This window comes from Danio aesculapii, chromosome 15 (assembly GCF_903798145.1).
Source record: "Danio aesculapii chromosome 15, fDanAes4.1, whole genome shotgun sequence".
Taxonomy (NCBI): Eukaryota; Metazoa; Chordata; class Actinopteri; order Cypriniformes; family Danionidae; genus Danio; species Danio aesculapii.
Window position 1 is genome coordinate 25843709 of NC_079449.1, and position 19755 is coordinate 25863463.

At 34.5% G+C, this 19755-nt stretch overlaps 1 protein-coding gene across 1 annotated transcript in view; it reads right to left on the reverse strand.

Moving 5' to 3' along the window:
* The window catches only part of grik4 (glutamate receptor, ionotropic, kainate 4), a 624478-nt gene that overhangs the window by 434035 nt on the left and 170688 nt on the right, over positions 1 to 19755 (reverse strand). The window lies entirely within an intron of this gene.

Sequence of the window (19755 nt, forward strand, 5' to 3'; positions counted from 1 at the left end):
TTGTCTGGGTCGTGACAGATTTTATTTCTTATAGGAGTTAAAAAAGACTGAGAAACACAGACTGGTAATTTGACGACACATCTTTCTATCAGCAGACAATCTAGATGATCTAGGAACTGCATTCAGTTACATTCACTTTGATAAACTCACTTACTGTTAGACAAAAATATTACATTTCCAGAAGACTGTAAATGTTGGGCCAATCATGATCAGCTTTCTTTGTCATTTCACCAGACTGCTCTGTTGTTAAAATAAATGTAATATATTAATGGGAAATATTTTTATTTGTGTAAATTGTCAGTGAAACGTGTTTATTAAACTTTGTTAAACAACTCATTTGCTCATTGTCTGTTTTATTTTAAAGTCTTTAAATTTGATTTTAAGCCTGTTTAATTTAAATAATTTAATACATGGGGTCTTAATCACAACAATAAATATCACCATTTTAGTTCCATAAGATTAACATCTGCACTGGACAAAATATGGAGCACAGCACTGTATGTTTAATTTGAACAAGAAAAAAGGTAACACTTTATTTTGATGGTCCATTTGAGTATTAGTAGAGAATGTGAATTAGTTGGCATGTAGATGCAATGTAACTTCATTCAACAAACAAACCATCAAAATAAAGTGTGACAAAAAATATTCATCCTAAAACACTATATAAATGTTATAGAAAGCAAACATGTAACTCTCAAACATCAACATATTGTTACAACACCATTTTTTATTATTAATAAATTACTAACCGGACTGATTGTGTTTCTTAAAAAGTAATGCTTTAATTAATGATCTGCCAGATAGAACCTTATTGTTGGAAAATTACTTTTTAGAATTAGAAGGTTCTATGTGCATTTGCCCTGTTTTTTTATTCCTAATTTCCAATTGAAGAGAGTTTTGATAATCTACATTTAGAGTACATTTAGGGTCTCTGTCATGTTAAAGAGCACCTATGATGAACATCATCTTTCCTGACATTAAAATAGGTTCCAAATCCCTCCCATTTTGAGGCCCACCGCAATGTGATGTAGGAGTGCATTTTCCCTGCCCACAAATTGATTGACAGCCGCATATTAACATGTAAGACTCTGAAGACTCATGTAAGAACTGTTATGGAATTTCATGAGACAAGACCATAAGAATTGATGTGCAATACAACAATTGCCTGTTTGATCTGAGAAGAAGATCAGGAAACCAGCTGTTCAACTGTTCTATTCAAATCAACCTGAGACAGTTGACAACAGGCTGGTAACAACTCACCAGGGGGGAATGCGAGAAAGTTCACCCCTCTCCTTTCACCTCAAGCCCACCTTCTTGACCCTTAAGTTACCTTCTGATCAGAGCAAATCATTCACATTTTCAGGTTTTAATATGGTGTATCTTATAGCACTATATTCATGTTTGGTATCATTTTAAATGTCTTTGTGTTATTGATAAAATGGTCTTAATTTCACTGTAATATTTCATTTGTATATGTTTATGATTTGTTTTTGGCTTTGATAAGATCTTTGCCAGATGCTCCCCCTCCTTAGAGATGGTTAACTCCTCAAATTCACCCGGCAAGGGTCTCGGTGACGCTTCTATTATCTTTAATTTATGGCTGTTTGCTCTGAGTTGAGTATTTAAAGGAAATGTGGACCATTAGGATCTTGTGGCCAAGACTCCCGTTGCAGCATCTCTGAGACTTATGCTGCGACGTGCTTCTCTGGTCAGGTATGCATCTCTAACTCTTTGATTTATCATTGAGTAATGGATGTTGTATTGTTACAGTCTCATCTCTAAATTGACTTTCTGACTGTTATTATGCAATTGGCATAGTACAAAATTACCTGACAAATAAGATGTTAAGGTTTGATTCATTCTGAATTCTCCTGAAATCTTTTTATATCCAGTAGATTAAGTGGAGTCTTACGCTACCTTTATGATGCGACATGATTAGACTTTTGATTTTATAGGCACATTTGACTGTATGGAGCCATTCTGGCACGACAGCTAGAGATCTTTTACTCATCTAATTGCTGAAATTAGCAAGTTGTCTGGAAGTGGCTAAATCTACTACTTTTTAGGATGAGTGAGCAGTTGGCAACCAGACTATTTAAGTATTAGCTAACCCTACATCCTCCGACTAACTTCAGAGTGTCGACATACTGTCCATGAGAAAATACGCAAACCCAGGACGTGGAACTCTGAGTGGCGTTTGGTCCCTAATGTCTGTATAACTAAAGAGTAAGGGAACAGATATAAATCAAAACTATAAATTAAGTAATAAATGATGAATGTGATCCGTTCTTACAAATAGAAATACAGTTTAAATTTTAAGATCATTTAAAATTGGAGTCAGATTATTTTCTGAGCTAAAAAACGAATATAAATAAATTCTAATAAATAACAAAATTCCTTTCAGAAGCGCTAGAAAAGGCTTACATGCATTTAACCTTCGACCATGCTGTTAGTTTCGTCATTGGGCTAATAGATGGACTTCTACAAACATATCTCCATAGAAACGCGGCATATAATCACATCAACAAGACAGGACGTGTGCAAAGCAACTGGCATTAAAAGATCTGTTGAGCTCGCTGTGATCATCAATCGTCATCAAATGTGATCAAGAATGAGTTTTACAAGTCAAGTTTAAAACGTTTTTAAAACAGTGCATGTTTGTAATAAACTACAGCGACTTTACGGTCTTTATCACCACAGCCGCATGTCAGTACAACTATAAAATAATACGCTTCAATCCCGGTTTGTGGACGTTAAATCAGGTTTATTTTGTGCATTAACATAACGGATATCAATACAGCAGTGTATATTAATGTGCATCCTGTCATATTTGCCATATACTGTGTGTGTCCGCTGTGTGTGAGTGAACTTTGTAACATCTTTGCAGGCTTGAATTAACTCCAGAAAAAAATACATCAAACAACCTTTACTAAAGTTCTTACTGTAGTATTTCTCACAAACGTTACGCAAGATCTGTTTCCTTCATGTCTGTCACTGTGTTGTTTATCAGCTGAGGCGGAGATTAAGGCACATTTTGACAGGCATGTGGGAACGGTGGGTGGGGAGAGCTAGCATTAAAGGCACACACCACAATAACAGCTAAATGATTGTTCAGAGTAGAAAATCCAATATTCTGAAAGGTATAATAAATAATCTGATGGATTATTTGAGTTGAAACTTTACAGACACATTCTGGAGACTCATCTTAAATCTTGAAAAAGGGGTAAAATAGGAGCCCTTTAAGGTATGAAAGAGAACTGTTACACACATATTGTTTGCTATATGCAAAACACAAATGCAAAAACTTTGAAGCTTAATATCTCAAGATCATGTAGAATGCAGATAGAACCCTATAATTCCTAGGCGACAATTTTTATTATTGAAAAAATAAACATTTTAAAACACTAATTTCACTGTGAAAAAGGGTTTAAGAAATGTAAAGAACACCAATAATGATTTTATTTCACAATACAAAAGAGAAAGGTGCCATCGCTCCACACTGAAACCAGTATTGCACATACAGTAATCCAATCATAAAGCTAGAATTTTATAAAACAGCTGCAAAATAACCATATCACAAATTCCATTAATAGTCAAAACCCTACAGTTTTTGACACTGAACTGAAGAAAAAAAATGATTTCAGCCAAAAAAGCTGTCAGTGATGGAAAAAAAAACTTGTTAACTGGAACTCAAAAAAAAAATCTGAGTAACAGCAGGCTAATTATTTTAAGAACTAATCAAAAAGGGATACAACACTGAAAAACACAGCTCTCGCCAATATCCTAAGAATAGGACAGTGGGGAGAAAGGTCATAGCAGTGGACAATAAGACTTTAACATTATTAAAGTCAGAAACACACAAACAGCAGATGAAGTTCAAAGCTTTAACTATCAGATGCTGTTGAACTTGGAATTTATACCGTGGCCCTCTTTTATTTGTAGCGCATATCACCGTCAGCGGCTGCGTGAGGAGATAAACGAAGCAGAGGCACCATGTACCAGGGACATTTTAATTAGCTGCTCTTTAATTCACGCTGACCCTTACTGAACTCTCATCATCCGGCTAGAACACTGATAAGAGCCTGTCACTCACATGGCCCTGGACACATTATGCTTCGTTTCAAAAGATCTCTTCTGTCGTGGAATGTGTCTGAAAGTTTCAGCTTAATACAATACAAAAGCCATTACTTATTATAGTTTGTCAAATTTAAGGAATGAGAAAAAAATATGCAGATTTTGTGTGCGTCCCTTCAAATGTAAATGAGCAGCTGCTTTACAAAAGAGGGCGGAGTCTTTACATGCCATTCTGACACTCTAGAAACAGCAAAACAGGAGAATCTGCTGCAACCACATCATAAATGACCAGTCATAAATGATCAGAAGTGGATTAAATTATGAGAAAATAAAGGAGAAAGAGACTGCATCAGGACAGAACTTTATTGAGGCCTTGAGACGAAGAACCATATGCAGTTGAAGTCAGAATTATTAGCCCCCCCTAAATTATTAGTCCCCCTATTTTTTCCCCCAATTTCTATTTAACGGAGAGAAGATTTTTTTCAACACATTTCTAAACATAATGGTTTTAATAACTCATTTCTAATAACTGATTAATTTAATCTTTTCCTTGATGAGAGTAAATAATATTTGACTAGATATTTTTCAAGACACTTCAATACAGCTTAAAATGACATCTAAAGGCTTAACTAGGTTAATTAGGTAAACTAGGCAGGTTAGGGTAATAAGGCAAGTTATTGTATAATGATGGTTTGTTCTGTAGACTATCAAAAAATATATTGCTTAAAGGGGCTAATAATATTGACCTTAAAATAAATAAATAAATAAAAATCAAAGGGTGGCTAATAATTTTGACTTAAACTGTAAGTCGATATTAAATTGAGTAATAACTAATATATTGATTTAATATATTGCACCATTGCGTCGCCCTCAATTATTAACAATAAATAAACACAACAATAAATACATAAAATGCAGACATACCTGTACATCATAGCTAAATATTGTCGTATATAGGCGCAGTGCACCTTTGTATATACTTGTATATACTTCAAACTGTTCTTGCGCTCCGCTATCTCTTAATATAAATATATATATATATATATATATATATATATATATATATATATATATATATATATATATATATATATATACAGTATAAACAAATAAATAAGTTTACAGAGGACTGTTGGTAAATATGCAGTGATACAGCTTTATTATATATGGTATGTGGTTTATTTTTTCACCTCTTTGGTGGATTTTTCCTTGTTAAATATGGTTTCCCAGCATCCCTCAAAGCCTTCCTTACTCTGTCCTTCCATTTGTTCATGTCGGCTTTCATTTTTTGCTAAGGATTTGCCTTTTAATGTCCGAAGTGGACATGACAGCAAGCGGCATCTCTATTCTTCTTAGTGGACATAAAGGTTATTCTGTGTGAAGCTATTTTAATGTTTAAAATTCTTTAAATTGTTTAAAAGACTCTTGTTCACTCGAAAATATCCCTAAACTGATTCTGTATACAAAGTACACACACACAATTAATGTCACATGGTTATCTTTTTTTTAGACATATTTGGTTGTTCGTCGCACACACTTAATTATTTTATCTTTACTGAAAGTCTGTCACCTGACTTTACAATGAAAAATAAATGTGTAAATAAACAAATGTATAAATACATCTAGAGAAAGTGGTAACTTTAGCCATATTAGATGTACATACATACATACATACATACATACAGTAAAGGACTTTGAAAGCATTCTCAAAATATAAAGGGACACATTTTAAATTTACATTTATATAATTTATAAATGTTTTGTTTTGGATGTAACAATGTAGAATGAATAGTTGAATACAGAATGAAATGAATAAAGAATGATTTCATTTAAGCAGGAATTTCTACCAATGTGTCTTCAGTGGCTTAGATGTTGGGAGTAAATGAAGACTTTAGTGTTTGTTGGTACTGTATCTAATAACAGAACATTTTCAATCTTTGTTTCATATTTATTTTATTTTATTTTTATTTTTTTGCATACATTGTAAATCACCACTTGCTTGCTATAAAAGTAAAAAAGGTGACTTTTGCAGCAACACCATGTGTGAAAATATGCAAATTAATTAATGCATAATAATGCTTACTATTAATACATAATAAGATCCCCTTTATAGGTCACTTGGGGAGCTGAATCTGAACTCATATAAAGCAGAAAATGTGTTAATAAAACAAAGTTACTGGGTTTTCCTTTTTCGTGCCTTATGGGTTGACAGATGCACAGGGGACCCAATTATAGCACTTAAACACAGAAAAAGCCATATTTTCATGATACTGTATAACACAACTCTCTGGATTATGAGAGAGCAGGTAAAGCACAAAAGAAGTAGATGAGCTGCTGTGAAAGCAGGGGCATCCATTATTCAATTAAGAGTTCGGAGCTTAATGTGTTTCTGTGCATAAAACAATTAGATGCACAAGTGATGAAACAACTCTTTCTCTCCAGCCTGCTGCCTCTCACCTCCCATATGCTACACTATTCAGGACTTTTAGCTAGAGAAATGCTTTGACCAATTGGAAATGAATGACATAGGCAGCACTGAATCCATGTGGTGCCGTCTGCCGCTGCCAGCCAAGACCCGCTGGACTGACACTATAGAGCCGGTCATAACAACACAGCTGGCCTCATCGCCAGCTCATCTTCCAAATCTGTTGTTAATATGCAGACAAGAACAGTTTTATTATCAGTCCAAACCCAAAAAACAGCTCACGGTGCACATCAATTCAAGTCCCTTTCACATTCATAAGTAGAGATTTGTGGTGTAGACATATTTCAGGTAATTGAACTGTCGCTTTATATTATCAAAATGACAGTCTTGCTAATAAAATCTATCAAATGCGAGAAGCTACGTTTACAATAACTATTTTTTGACAGCCTTATACAGCGTACAAGGTGTATTATATCAGTAAAAGTACTGTACTCTATGTGGAAAACATATTAAAAGTTTACATCCTTAAAAGCAATGGATATACTTACAGTTTTTAAAAAAACAAATATATTTTACATACAATTAAATGACATGTTTTGTAGTAAAGGCTAAATAAATATTTTGTATTAAACTGCCACATTATTTTATGTCATTTCATTTTTTTCCTTTCTTTTATTATGTCATTATTATATATACACATACATAAAACAGTTCTGTCTGGTTCTCAAATCCGATTGGCTGATAGTCATGCGATATTCTGCAATAACAGAACTCATGCAGCCTCCTCACCTTTCTGTATTACTCCGCGCATTTAGAGTGACAGCAGATCAATAGACTCACTACAGCAGAGTACCCTGAGGATCCTCAAAATTAAATTCAATTCCAACTTCATACCCATTCTGACAGAAGTATGAGGGAAAAATGTAAAATCTGTATAAATTAAACCCTAGAAAATAATTATGTACAAGTGACTACTTGAATTGAATAAACATTTTATATAAATAGTCAGTTACATTTAATTCATCTGCAACAGCGTAACACACATTTGATTTTTAATAAACAAATACATTTGCTAAATTAGCTCTGCTGCCTTGGCAATTTTAGCCCAGACTCTCAAGTCCTGTAAACTTCTGCTTGTGGCCTTTTCTCAATGCGTTTGCCGTAGAGTTGGTGTTGAGCCACAGTAAGATAGGATGTTCCTTGGCTGTGGTGGCAATGCTTCTAATGTAGAAATTAGAGGTGTGAACCTACACTGGTCTCACGGTTCAGTTACGATTATCATGCCATCGATTCGGTTCAATTCGATATCTCGGCGCATCACGGTGCATACACAGTTTTGTATGTGGGGGAGGGGGGGCTGTCTGTATAAACACACACACACACACACACACACACACACACACCTGTAACAAGCTTTCTGTATAAACACACACACACATAGACAAAGCAAGCGACACACAGCATTACGCTCTCTCTCATTTACACCCATAAACACACACACACACACACACACACACACACACACACACACACACACACACAGTGTTGGGCATGCTACTTGAAAAATGTAGAGAGCTAAGCTATTAGCTACTCTGCGTAAAATGTAGCTTAACTACACTGAAAGCTACTCCCTGGGAAATGTAGCAAGCTAAGCTAAAAGCTACATGGCAACAGTAGCTTAGCTACATCAAAGCTATTTTTACAATTTTCATTTTTAAATCGAAGCAACTTAAATCCAAGTCAATCATATCTGAGTGATCAATAAAACTGTCAATAAAACATCTGAGGCTGAATTGTTCAGTTCAATTATTTATTGCAAATAATATACTGTACTAAACAAAAACAAATAATACATGATGTAGTATCATTAGTAACTATCATGAACTAATAGTAATTACCATAGTATACTTTAGCCTTCACTAGAGCAAACTCTTATACACATACACAAGATGGATGGATGGATGGATGGATAGATAGATAACTCTCTCTCTCTCTCTCTCTCAGTCATTTCTCAATCAAGCAAGTTTCTTGTGTCAGTGAAATTGAGTATAGTTTCTGCGTTTTTAAGTAGTTGAAGCATTGTAAATACTTGCGCTCGTCTCCCTTGCCATAGTAGCCTGAGCTACGGCGACGCACTTTCTGCTATGACGTGGTGCGCAAGATGCACTCAATGTTACGCTGCATGAGTTTTTTTAATTAGCCTACATTAGTAACAGTTAATTTTGTTATGGGATGAACTTTAATCCTAGAAAAGGCAAAAATAAATAAATAAAATAAGTTTAGCTAGTTTACCCCGAAATCCAAGACTTTGTATACCAAATTCAAGGCTTTTAAGGCCTTAATTTGAGATGATCAAATTCAATGCTTTTAAGACCCCGCGGGTACTCTGTAAAGTTGGACATATTGCCGCTGTTGGACAAAAATGTACTTTTGAGGCTTTTTAGGTGAGAATGTAGTTGTTTAGATTACAACTATGCAGATTATTTATAAGGATAGGGCCTATTTTAAATGTTTATAATTTTGGAGATACAGCGCGTCAGCATCCACCAGCCCTTCATACTAAGCAGAGCAAAGACAGTTGACATTCCGCCACAAGATGGTGACAAAAACAGCATAATAAGCCTTAAGAGGAGAAAAACTCAGCGTAATTTCAAACTACAGTTGATCAAACCATTATAAAACAGATAAGTCACTTTCTAAGTCGATCTCCTTCTTTTGTATGTTGTAGTGCTGTTAAATATTCTGGGGTTAATTATTCTGATATCCCAATTGCAACAGAGAAATACTAGGAAAATATCTCTAGACTGATGGCATTTCATGCCATTCAGCCTTATAATCTTTAAATTCGAGAAAAAAATCAACTGTTTTGTCATCACTTTAGACATTACGCTAGAGAATCATTCAATTACTAGCTCTAAAGTGATGTTTGTGAAGTAGCAATTTTCTGCTGTTCTGACATCTGCAAATATCAATCAATGGCAGAAGAAAGTAGTTTCTCATACAAAAGGAAACTCTCCGTGTTTGATTTTTTAATATATACACGATTATGCCATCGATCTATTGTAAAAATGCAATATCACACTTGTAGGAGTGTGATATGGCTGTATATCGGCATGCCTCCCACCAGTGGTGATATTCAGCCATATCACAATGCTATGATAGATATATATATATATATATATATATATATATATATATATATATATATATATATATATATATATATATATATATTTATATATTTATATATTTATATATATATATATATATTTATATATTTATATATATATATATATATATATATATATATATATATATATATATATATATATATATATATATATATATTCTTTCAACTATCTACCAATTTTTGTTAGTAATTTTATATTTGTACCTTTTGCTTATTCCTTCCTTGTTTTAAGAGAGAAAGAATTCCAATAATTATTGTATTTATTTATTTATTTATTTATTTAAATTAATAAATAAATCATTTTGGTTGACAATGATCAATCATTTCTGGTTGTGTACTGTATCTATGTGATAATTTTATGTAAAAAAAAAAAGTGTCAGTATATATCTTAAACATAATAAGACATATGTTCAGTTTATTTAAAAACATTTACAAACCCAGTTTAATCTCTGACCTTTAGAAAAGCAGAAAGAACATATCTTTGCAGTAGTCATTTCATTTCTTGCATTACTATAAGATTAACGCCTTTAGCTACAGCATTTTCAGAGATTGAGCCTTGGGATGCCACAGCACAAAGCTTTCACTTTCAAAATACACAATTTCTCTCTCTTTCAAAGAAAGCAGAAGCGGCAGATATGGTCTTGAATTCAAACATCCCTGCGTGCTGAATTTTTAAACAGCATCTGAATATGGCTAAAATGCTCTACATCATGTATGCATTTGTCCTCTGAGCGGCTTGGGTGAAGGTTTCATTGAGGCGGAGGATCTGCACTTAATGCAAAGGCTCTTCCTGCATTCAAAACGCATCCACAATGTGTTAGAGAGACCTGTCTGTAAGTGAATCTAACATTTCAGGCCTTATCCTCACATAACCACACCGCCACGCACGGCTGGTCGGGCCTATACACTTCCTCTGCCAAAGACACAAACAACATTCCCAATAATTTAATTTCTCCAGCGACGTGTGAGAAACGGAAACACCTCAGCCCTCAGACCTCTTCTAGAGTTTTGTATTCCTCCGGTACCACAAAACAGCTGGACATTCTCAAAACTGAAAAGACAAATATTGGAACAACTTTGCACACAGTGCTGCTCAAACAAGAGCAAATCCTGCTGAATACTAATGGGGCGCTAGTTAAGATGAAAGCCCAAGAGGAACTTTAGCAGAGCCCTGAAAAGATAAACTGTCCCACATACACATAAGCACAGTGAATTTTGCTCAAAATCTACTGTATGTAAAGGAGATTTTAAAACAGCATAGGTAGTCAGTATGATGGCTTCTTGCTGATTAAACTGCACTAAAGCCAAATTAAGTATTTTATTAAAGGGACAGTTCACCCCAAATAAATATATATATCATTATTCTGTTATTATTTACTCATCCTCCTCTTGTTCCAAACCTGCTTGAATTTCTATCTTCTGTTCACAAAAGAAGATTTTGAAGAATGCTGGTTGCTAAAACCCATTGACTTCCATAGTAATTTGTTTTCACAACTAGGAAATTCTAAGCAATCAGTATTCTTCAAATAGTTAGAAAGACACTGATAAATGTAGTTTATAAGAACATGAGGATGAGTAAATGATAAGTTTCATCTTAGGGTGAACTATCTCTTTAATAATGTTGGGGGGAAAGCAACCATTGTCTTGAAGTGGATGGAAATGGCTGAATTTTTTAACATTCTTCAGAGTATCTTGTTTTGTGTTCAACAGAAGAACTAAATTCATTAAAGTTTAGAGCCACATGAGTTTGAGTAAATGGTGAGGAATGTTTTATTTATTTTCGGGTGAACTATCCCTTTATGTGCAAAGTTAAAAAGGGCAGTTCAGCAGGGTGGGCTATTTGGGCTTTGAGTAAACAGATAGCATTCTTTTCCTCTGAATACACACTACAGCCAGTCCACGAGACCACACACTTGCTCACTTAAGTTTAAACAGACGCAATTTGCAGATACGATAGTTAACAGAAACCTGCATGATCAAAACATAACATCAGATGGAAAAATAAATATTGAGGACAATCGATGTTATCAGCTGTCTCTACAGGATGGCTACATCATCAAGGCACTCATACTGTGTCGTAGTTGGTTGTACAAGGAAATCTTTTTGTCAAGATTTCATTTTCATGACATGTTTCAGTACTGTAAAGGCATATTCTGACAGAGAGAGACAAGTGAGCTTCCTAAAAGCATTGTTAGCCCATTATGGTTTGCAAGTTCTATTGTTACCAACGTAGTTCATTCATTTAGTGATTACTGAATTCATAGCTCCAACAAATCATACAATGATCAGACACTTGAGCAAAATATGCGAGCTGACAAAGTACAATCTATATCTTTCATTTCATGCGCATACAAATTTCATTGTACATCTTTTCAGTTATTAGTAGAATTAAAGCACAGGCCTTTAAAAGCAATAGCAGCATTGCAGAATCCTAGAATCAGGATAATAAATCATCATAATGGAGTACAAAAATAGCAAATTAGAGCAAAGTTGCCATGCTTGATGTTTAGAGGAATAATCTGACATTATTTAGACCTCAACATATTAATTAGCGGAAGTTATCACTCCCATCAACTCCTAAGTTTCCTTACTATAGTACATGAATAACTGTGAATAACTGTAAATTGACTTCACAGAATTCTATGCATCATACTTTACCATTCTTGACATTACTATATTACCATGGTTGTTTTTTTTAATTATGTACATAACAGTTTAATGTCACTGTACATCTAATGTTGATCATGTTTATTGCATTAATTTAATGTCATGTGCTGGTGTTGGTGTAGATAACTTAAAACTGCTTCAGTTCAGTTTAGTATAAATGTCACTATTGAAGTTCAGTTCAGTTTAGTTCAGATCAGTGTAATGCAAATGTCTCTGCAGAGGGCACTGATACACTGAAAATCAACTTTACAAATGCGCAGCCCAACTATCCCCAACCAAGCAAGCCAGAGAAGCAACAATGGCAAGGAACCAAAGTTTACCAATTGACTAAAGTGAAGAAAAACAAAGCTTGAGAGAAACCAGGCTGTTGGGTGCAACCAGTTCTTGATAAGATGGCACCGCCATCTGAGACAAGATGGCGGCGCGGTTACTTTGCAAGGCTCACCGTCTCTCCAGTTTCTACAATTTTGCAGTATTATTCCTGCTCATTTTGGGTCTGTTCGTGCAGAACAGCAGTGCCTTTACATCGTACACCCGACAGGAGATCTTGGATATTGGTTTGTGCATCACAGACAGTTTTATTAGCTATCTTCGACTTATCCCGGAGATCACCAGAACATCTAATCTAATAACAGTAAGCCCCCGTCGTAGAAAAGGTGCTTGGTAGTACCATCTCATCACCACTTGCTTTTGGAGATGTTTTTGGTTTGTGAATTTCAAAGGTACAATGTAGATCAGGGAAGACCAAACTTGTTCCTGGAGGGTGGGAGTCCTTTAGCTCCAACCCTAATCAAACTGAACAAGCTAATCTGGGTCTTATTAGGCATACTTAAAACTTCCATGCATGTGTGTTGAGGAAAGTTGGAGCTAAACTCTCCAAGAGCGAGATTTGTGACCCCTGATGTAGATGTTAATAATTCAAAACCTTGATGTATTAAAGTTCTATAAACTAATGAAATCCAGTGGTAGAAAATTCACCTTAAAATTGGAAATAAAACTTACTGTAAAAGTCTTGCGACCACAGCTGTCAATTTTTTTGTTGTTGTAAATGTTACAGATTATTTTTAATGTAATTTTGTCATATTGATAGAAAAATGTTCCCCAAGCAAGAGCTGCAACGACGCAGGATCCGACTTGTTTGAAAGCAGTTTTATATAAAACATTTTTTGGACAGAGTCAGTTCCCATAAGCATTTAAATAAGTTTTTAAGAAAGTTTATTCAAACACTATTTATATAATTGTGTGTGTTTGAGTTGTGATGCAATATTTTGCGAGCAGACTGCAGGCATCTCACCAGATTTCAGAACAAAGCTGTTTTTTTTCTTCCCTCTTTCTCTCTTTTAATGATCAAGCAATAAAAGTCAGCCCTTTTGGGACATAAAGAGCCAACAGCTGTGGAAAGGTGTGATGGCAGCAGTAAAAGAGTTGATTTCACAGCATTAAAGAAGAGTCGGTGAACTTAGTCACTGTCACGCCACATAGAGCATCACAAAACATGCACAGCGTTCAAACGGCATAACCCTTTACCAAAAACCAGCGCTAGTTTACCCCGCTCAGGTCAACCGAGTCCCCCTCCTTTCCCTTGTTTCCTCTCCACCGTGCCTGCAGTTTACAAAGTAATCTGTTCCTGAGCAGACAAGCATCAGCGAGGCTTATCTGGAGCTTTCAGGTGCGCAGGATGGAAGTGAAGACGGAGGGAAACTGTGGCTGTGAAGGAGACGACGGTCACGAATACATTCACACAAACCTGTGTTTCTTGCATCAGCCGCACCAAAACAGTGTGAAATGTGCTCAGCCTGGTGTGGAGAAGCCACGGTAAAGGAGATCAGCAAAAAGACACGAATGCTCAAAAACAGATAAATGGTAATGGTAATGGTAAATATAAATGGTCAATGGTAAATTCACAGTTTCTGATTGGTTAATGACATTAAAGCGTTTATATCTGGCACTGGGATTTGTTTCAACGCTGTAAAAATGATTTGTTGAATTAACTTAAAATAAGTGAGTAAACTTGTTGTTGATTTAACATTTGATTAACAAAATGATTTTAACTGGCTTTGCATAATAATGTGAGTAAACCAGCGGCCTTAAAAATCGTTAAGTAAATGAACTATGCACATAATTATAAAAGTTAGGTCAAATCAACTTAACGGTTCCAAGTTGCAATGAGTTTACTCAAAGTAAAATCAACTTGTTGCTTTTAAGGCAATGGGTTTACTCATCTTTTAACGTGAAGTAAATAATCACTTTTTATAGTGTAGGTCAGGGCAACAAGTTTTTAACAATGTAAAAAAAATGGGTCAAGTATTGTTATGACTGGGTGGAAAAAAGGTATCATCCAGTCCGAATAATAACCGACCCTTTAAATTTCATTGACATGATTCAATAATAATTTGATTTTAATTGATGTATGAAAAAAGTTCATATCTTTACCCAGTCAGTATATGCAGTTATCTCATAATAGATTTGGATTTTAAAATAAATGTTTTTTAGATTCATTTTTATTCATTCTAAAGTGATTTTTGAAATTAAATTTCATTCATTCAATCATTTTCTTTTTGGCTTAGTCCTTTTAATGAGGGGTCACCGCAGTGGAATGAACCGCCAACTTATCCAGCACATGTTTTACACAGCGGATGCCCTTCCAGCCGCAACCCAACACTGGCAAGCACCCACACACTCTTGCACACACTCACATACACTCCGGCCAATTGAGCTTATTCAATTCACCTACCGCATGTCTTTGGATTGTGGGGGAAACTGGAACACCCGAAGGAAACCCACGCAAACACAGGGAGAACATGCAAACTCCATACAGAAATGCCAACTGACCCAGCCGGGACTCGAACCAGCGACCTTCTTACTGTGACCTTCAGGGTAGGGGTAAACGTTAATAAAATACAATTAACTGGTAATTTAATATATATTATTAATAATTCTTGTTAATTTCCGGCTGCAGCCATATGTGATCTATAGCTGATTAACAAAGTGAATGGATAATAACAGCCTTCTAAGCCTAACAGTAGGCACAAAAGGCCCCTACTGGCCCATATCTATCAGCCGATAACCACTAATAATGCCCATTTAATCAAGTGATAACATTCCAATCGGCTAATAGATGTTTAAAACCACCAACCCTTAAATACAACTGGTTTGTAAATAATGCAATATTTAATTTAGTAATGAAAAATTAATCAGTAGCAAACTATGAAAGTACAATTAAGCACATTATAAATGAGCTCATAAGTCAAGAATAAAGCAATTGTTGCTGTATTTACAAAACTGCTCACTAATGTCTTATAATGTAGACTTTATGCTTAACAAATGATGAATTAACTATTTAATGCTTACCAATGCTTAATCAATGATTTATAGTGTGGAGTTATTATAGTGGTTCTGGTATATTTTACAACATGAAAACAGAATGCAGGATTTTAAATTATGAAAAAAATTAGTTTGCTATTTTGCCTGTATTTTTAATTATGAATTTAATGCAGACACTGTGTACATGCTCTTTCAAAAACATAAAATATATCATAAAGTACATCTTGATGTTTAAATGCTTTAAAATCTTTAACAATAAACTCATTTAAATCATAATTATAATCAAGAAAAGAATGAACGCAAATATGCATGATATTTAACATTAACATGATTATTTTCATTTACAGCCACCATTTGAAAAATACATTAAATTTAATGGGCTCATAATTATTTTATATTGACAGCAAATGAGTCGTGAAAGTACTGTGAATATTCATTTGAATATATTGCCCAGTCTCAGATCGGGATCAAGAATGAATAAAAACTTTAGCTCATAGCATATGTTGTGTTGTGTAAATGCTAATGTGTCCTGTTGCATTAAAACAAGCAATTATTTTTTTTTCTGGATACATGCAGATTTAAATTAAAAGAGAGAAAAAAATAGAGAGACCTTCCCCTCAGACATATTTGAGATTCTGTTATTACAGACTGTAAACAGGCCCATAAAACCCTTATGCTTCAACAGCTAAGGCCATTTGTGTTGTGGTTGTAATATGAATATAATTCATTTTTATTATTAATACAGTTTGCAATGTGACTTATGTGTCAGATCAAAAAATTAACAAATTTAAGGAACCATTTAAGCAGACAAAGAAACAGTTAGTTGCATTGGAAGCCGCAAGGCAGCAATTATTTTCCAGTCTTGCAAGCTGACCAGCTTTCTCAAGTGAGAAGCCAATTATGTTTTGCCTTGGCACTGCTTTATGAGGTGTTGCCATTACTAGCTAACGATGCGTTTTCCAAAGTTATATTCGATAATGACATTTACACAAAGAGCAGCCTGCAGTGTATATAACAGTCCATATCAGACAGAGGTGAAACAACGCATCACATCTGTATTGAAGCTCTCAATATTGTATATTTACACATCATCCTCATCATCATCATCATCATTATTATTATTATTATTATTATTATGACACTATAGCTTAGGTCACAATTCATGCTATTACTACTAACTTTTCATTAGTAGTTATAAGGTATGATCTCATTATACATCCCAACCCAAAATCTAAACCCAACTTATTAATAAGCAGCTTATATATATATTATGAATTACGACTTTAAATAAAGTGTTACCATTATTATTATGTTAAACCAGTTTTCTGACACATGAAGTAAAGAGATATGGGCATGCTCTGACATATAATAAAGGTAAGTAGTGCTTCATTGAAATGAGCAGTGATGTAATGGCTTTTCGATTGGAGAAAAGTATTAATATGTATGTAATGCATGTATAAAATATGTGATTAAAATGACTTCTATTGTTTCTATAGTCAAGCAGTACCACTTGTCTTTAATGCAGACATACTGTAGTATTTTCACCAAATTAAAAAAATGGAGGAAAGAGATATTGATTTTAGAAGTAGACTTCTGATTTCACCAGCATGACCCAGTGCTATCAGTTATTATTGAAGGATAACATGGTACTGCAATTGACCAATCACAATCAAGTATTCAAGAGTGCCATATAATAACTAATGTTAACATTCTCTATGAAAGTCGAAGATAACCACTTTTTTAATCCAGTACATCCAGAGAAAATGGATTTTCATGTGGTTCCTTACTATTTTTACATCCTTTTCCATAGCTGATAATTTCGAAGAACAACATTCAATGTTCACTTATAATATCTATATAAGCTATGATCACTAATATGAAATATTTAAAAAGAAAAGACAATATAAGACTATTTTTTAACAAGGAAAGATCCATTTTGCAGTCCACTATTAGCATTCAGCTATAAAGCAACATCTTCCAGTGACCCAAAACACAGTCAGTCATGTCCTCCAGTGATATACTGACTGTCAGTGTGAATACAGCACATGCGAGCTCTCTGAAGTTCTGTCTCTTTTCTGAGCACAGCGGGACATACGAGAGACCGCGAAATGATCCCAGCCCTTCTCTCATATTCCCTCTGTGAGCCTCCTTTTTCCAATAAATCGCTGACTGGTCTAATAACACCCTTTGTACAACATCAACAATCTCCTAGCCTCATTTTTAAGCAGCAGAAATGAATCGAAAAAGGGTCGTTTGGATTTATCTTGTCAGAGTTCGGCATTTCAATGGGGAATTAAAGTACTGTAGGTATTAGGTACATATCTGAAACCAAAAGACACAGATCAGCTCCCTGACAGCTATAGAGCCCTACTCTATTACAGCACATGTGCCCTTGGTAAATATGAGCAAAGAAGTCAATACAACTTTTTTTTTTTTGTTTGATTAACCTTCTGATACTTTGCTTTATGTCATCAAGAAACTCTTTCTTTTCTTTTCAAGCTTTTCAAACTTTTGTTGAGAACAAACAACTTCAAACACAAGAGTTACATATATAAACTAAGATTTTACTAAATATGTATGCCACAGTTATTGACCTATATGAGCAAGCTTTTTCTGATATATAACCCCAATTCAGAAAAAGTTGGGACAGTATGGAAAACGCAAATAAAAAAAGTAGTGATTACTAAATTTAGTTTGACTTGTATTTTATTGCATACAATACAAAAAATATTATGAAATGTCTTACTCCAAACTAAAATTACTTCAAAATAAACACATATTCCAGTTTTGATTCTTGTACCACATTCAATAAAAAAGTTGAAACAGTAAAGCATTTATCACTTTGTCCTGTTGCCATTCCTTTATACAACACTTAAAAGATGTTTAGCCACTGAAGACACCAAATGTTTCAGGTGTAATTTTGTCCCATTCTTTTTGCAAACATGTCTTAATGTGGCCAACAGTACAGGGCCTTCATTGCTGCATGCGGAGCTTTAAAATGCACAACACATTCTCCGTTGGAGACTGGTTTGGACTGCAAGCAGGCCAGTCAAGTACCCTACTTTCTTTTTTAATTGCGTTTTTCATACTGTTCCAACTTTTTGTGATTTGGAGTTGTATATTCTCATTGATATTTTCCATTTTTAATACACTTGGCTAGGAACAGGAAATTGTTGAGCTATGAGCTCCTGTTTCACTGGGGTATCAATATGAGGAAACACAAAGGCCAAAATCAAACAGGCAGTATCTGAAATCACCTCTTAGTCCTACTAAGGACTCTTGGTCCACTAATGCAGTCCACTTTAAGAAGTAAATGAAAACGAGAGAGTGAATTTGTGAACTGGAAGGGATGCAGTTTTGTTTGTACTTGTAACATTTAGCAAGCTGACTATTAGTAATGAAATACTAATAAAAAGTATTTTGATGTAATCTGTCATGTAAACAAATGCTAATTTATAATTAAATCAAATATGTTTAGAAAATTAAACCGATAGTATTCCGCTGTGGATGCCATCTTGTGGAAATGCAGAAAAAAATTTAGCTCACAAACTCTCACAGTGAATTTTGGGTATTCTCTATTCATTGATTGTACTGTACATACATACATATATGTAAATACTGTATATTGGTTGTACACTTGTTATCGAGGTGGATTAACTTAGTGCACTTCAGAACGTCCACTATCCATTTGGCCACCACTACAATTGGTTACTTCATGCAAAGTCCATGTGAAATCAAAATTTACAATGTTTATTTTGCAGGCCCAATGTTATTCTTTAGGTGAATATTTACATTTTTTTTATATAAAAAAAAGTTTGTTTTGGTATTGTTCCATTACAATCGGATCGTTTGCTTCTCTGTTGACGTTTACATAGTCTGTTATGTAAAAAGAAATCCCTGCCCCCTACTTAATATTCAGTTTCAGTTGGAAGTTATTCAATATACTTAAATAAAAAACTCCAGAAACTAAGAAACTTCCTGTTCATGCGGACATTAAGGATATAGTAGGCGATTTCGGATACAGCCTCAATAGCAAACACCAAAAAGGCCCATTTCTATAATCAGGGCAATTATT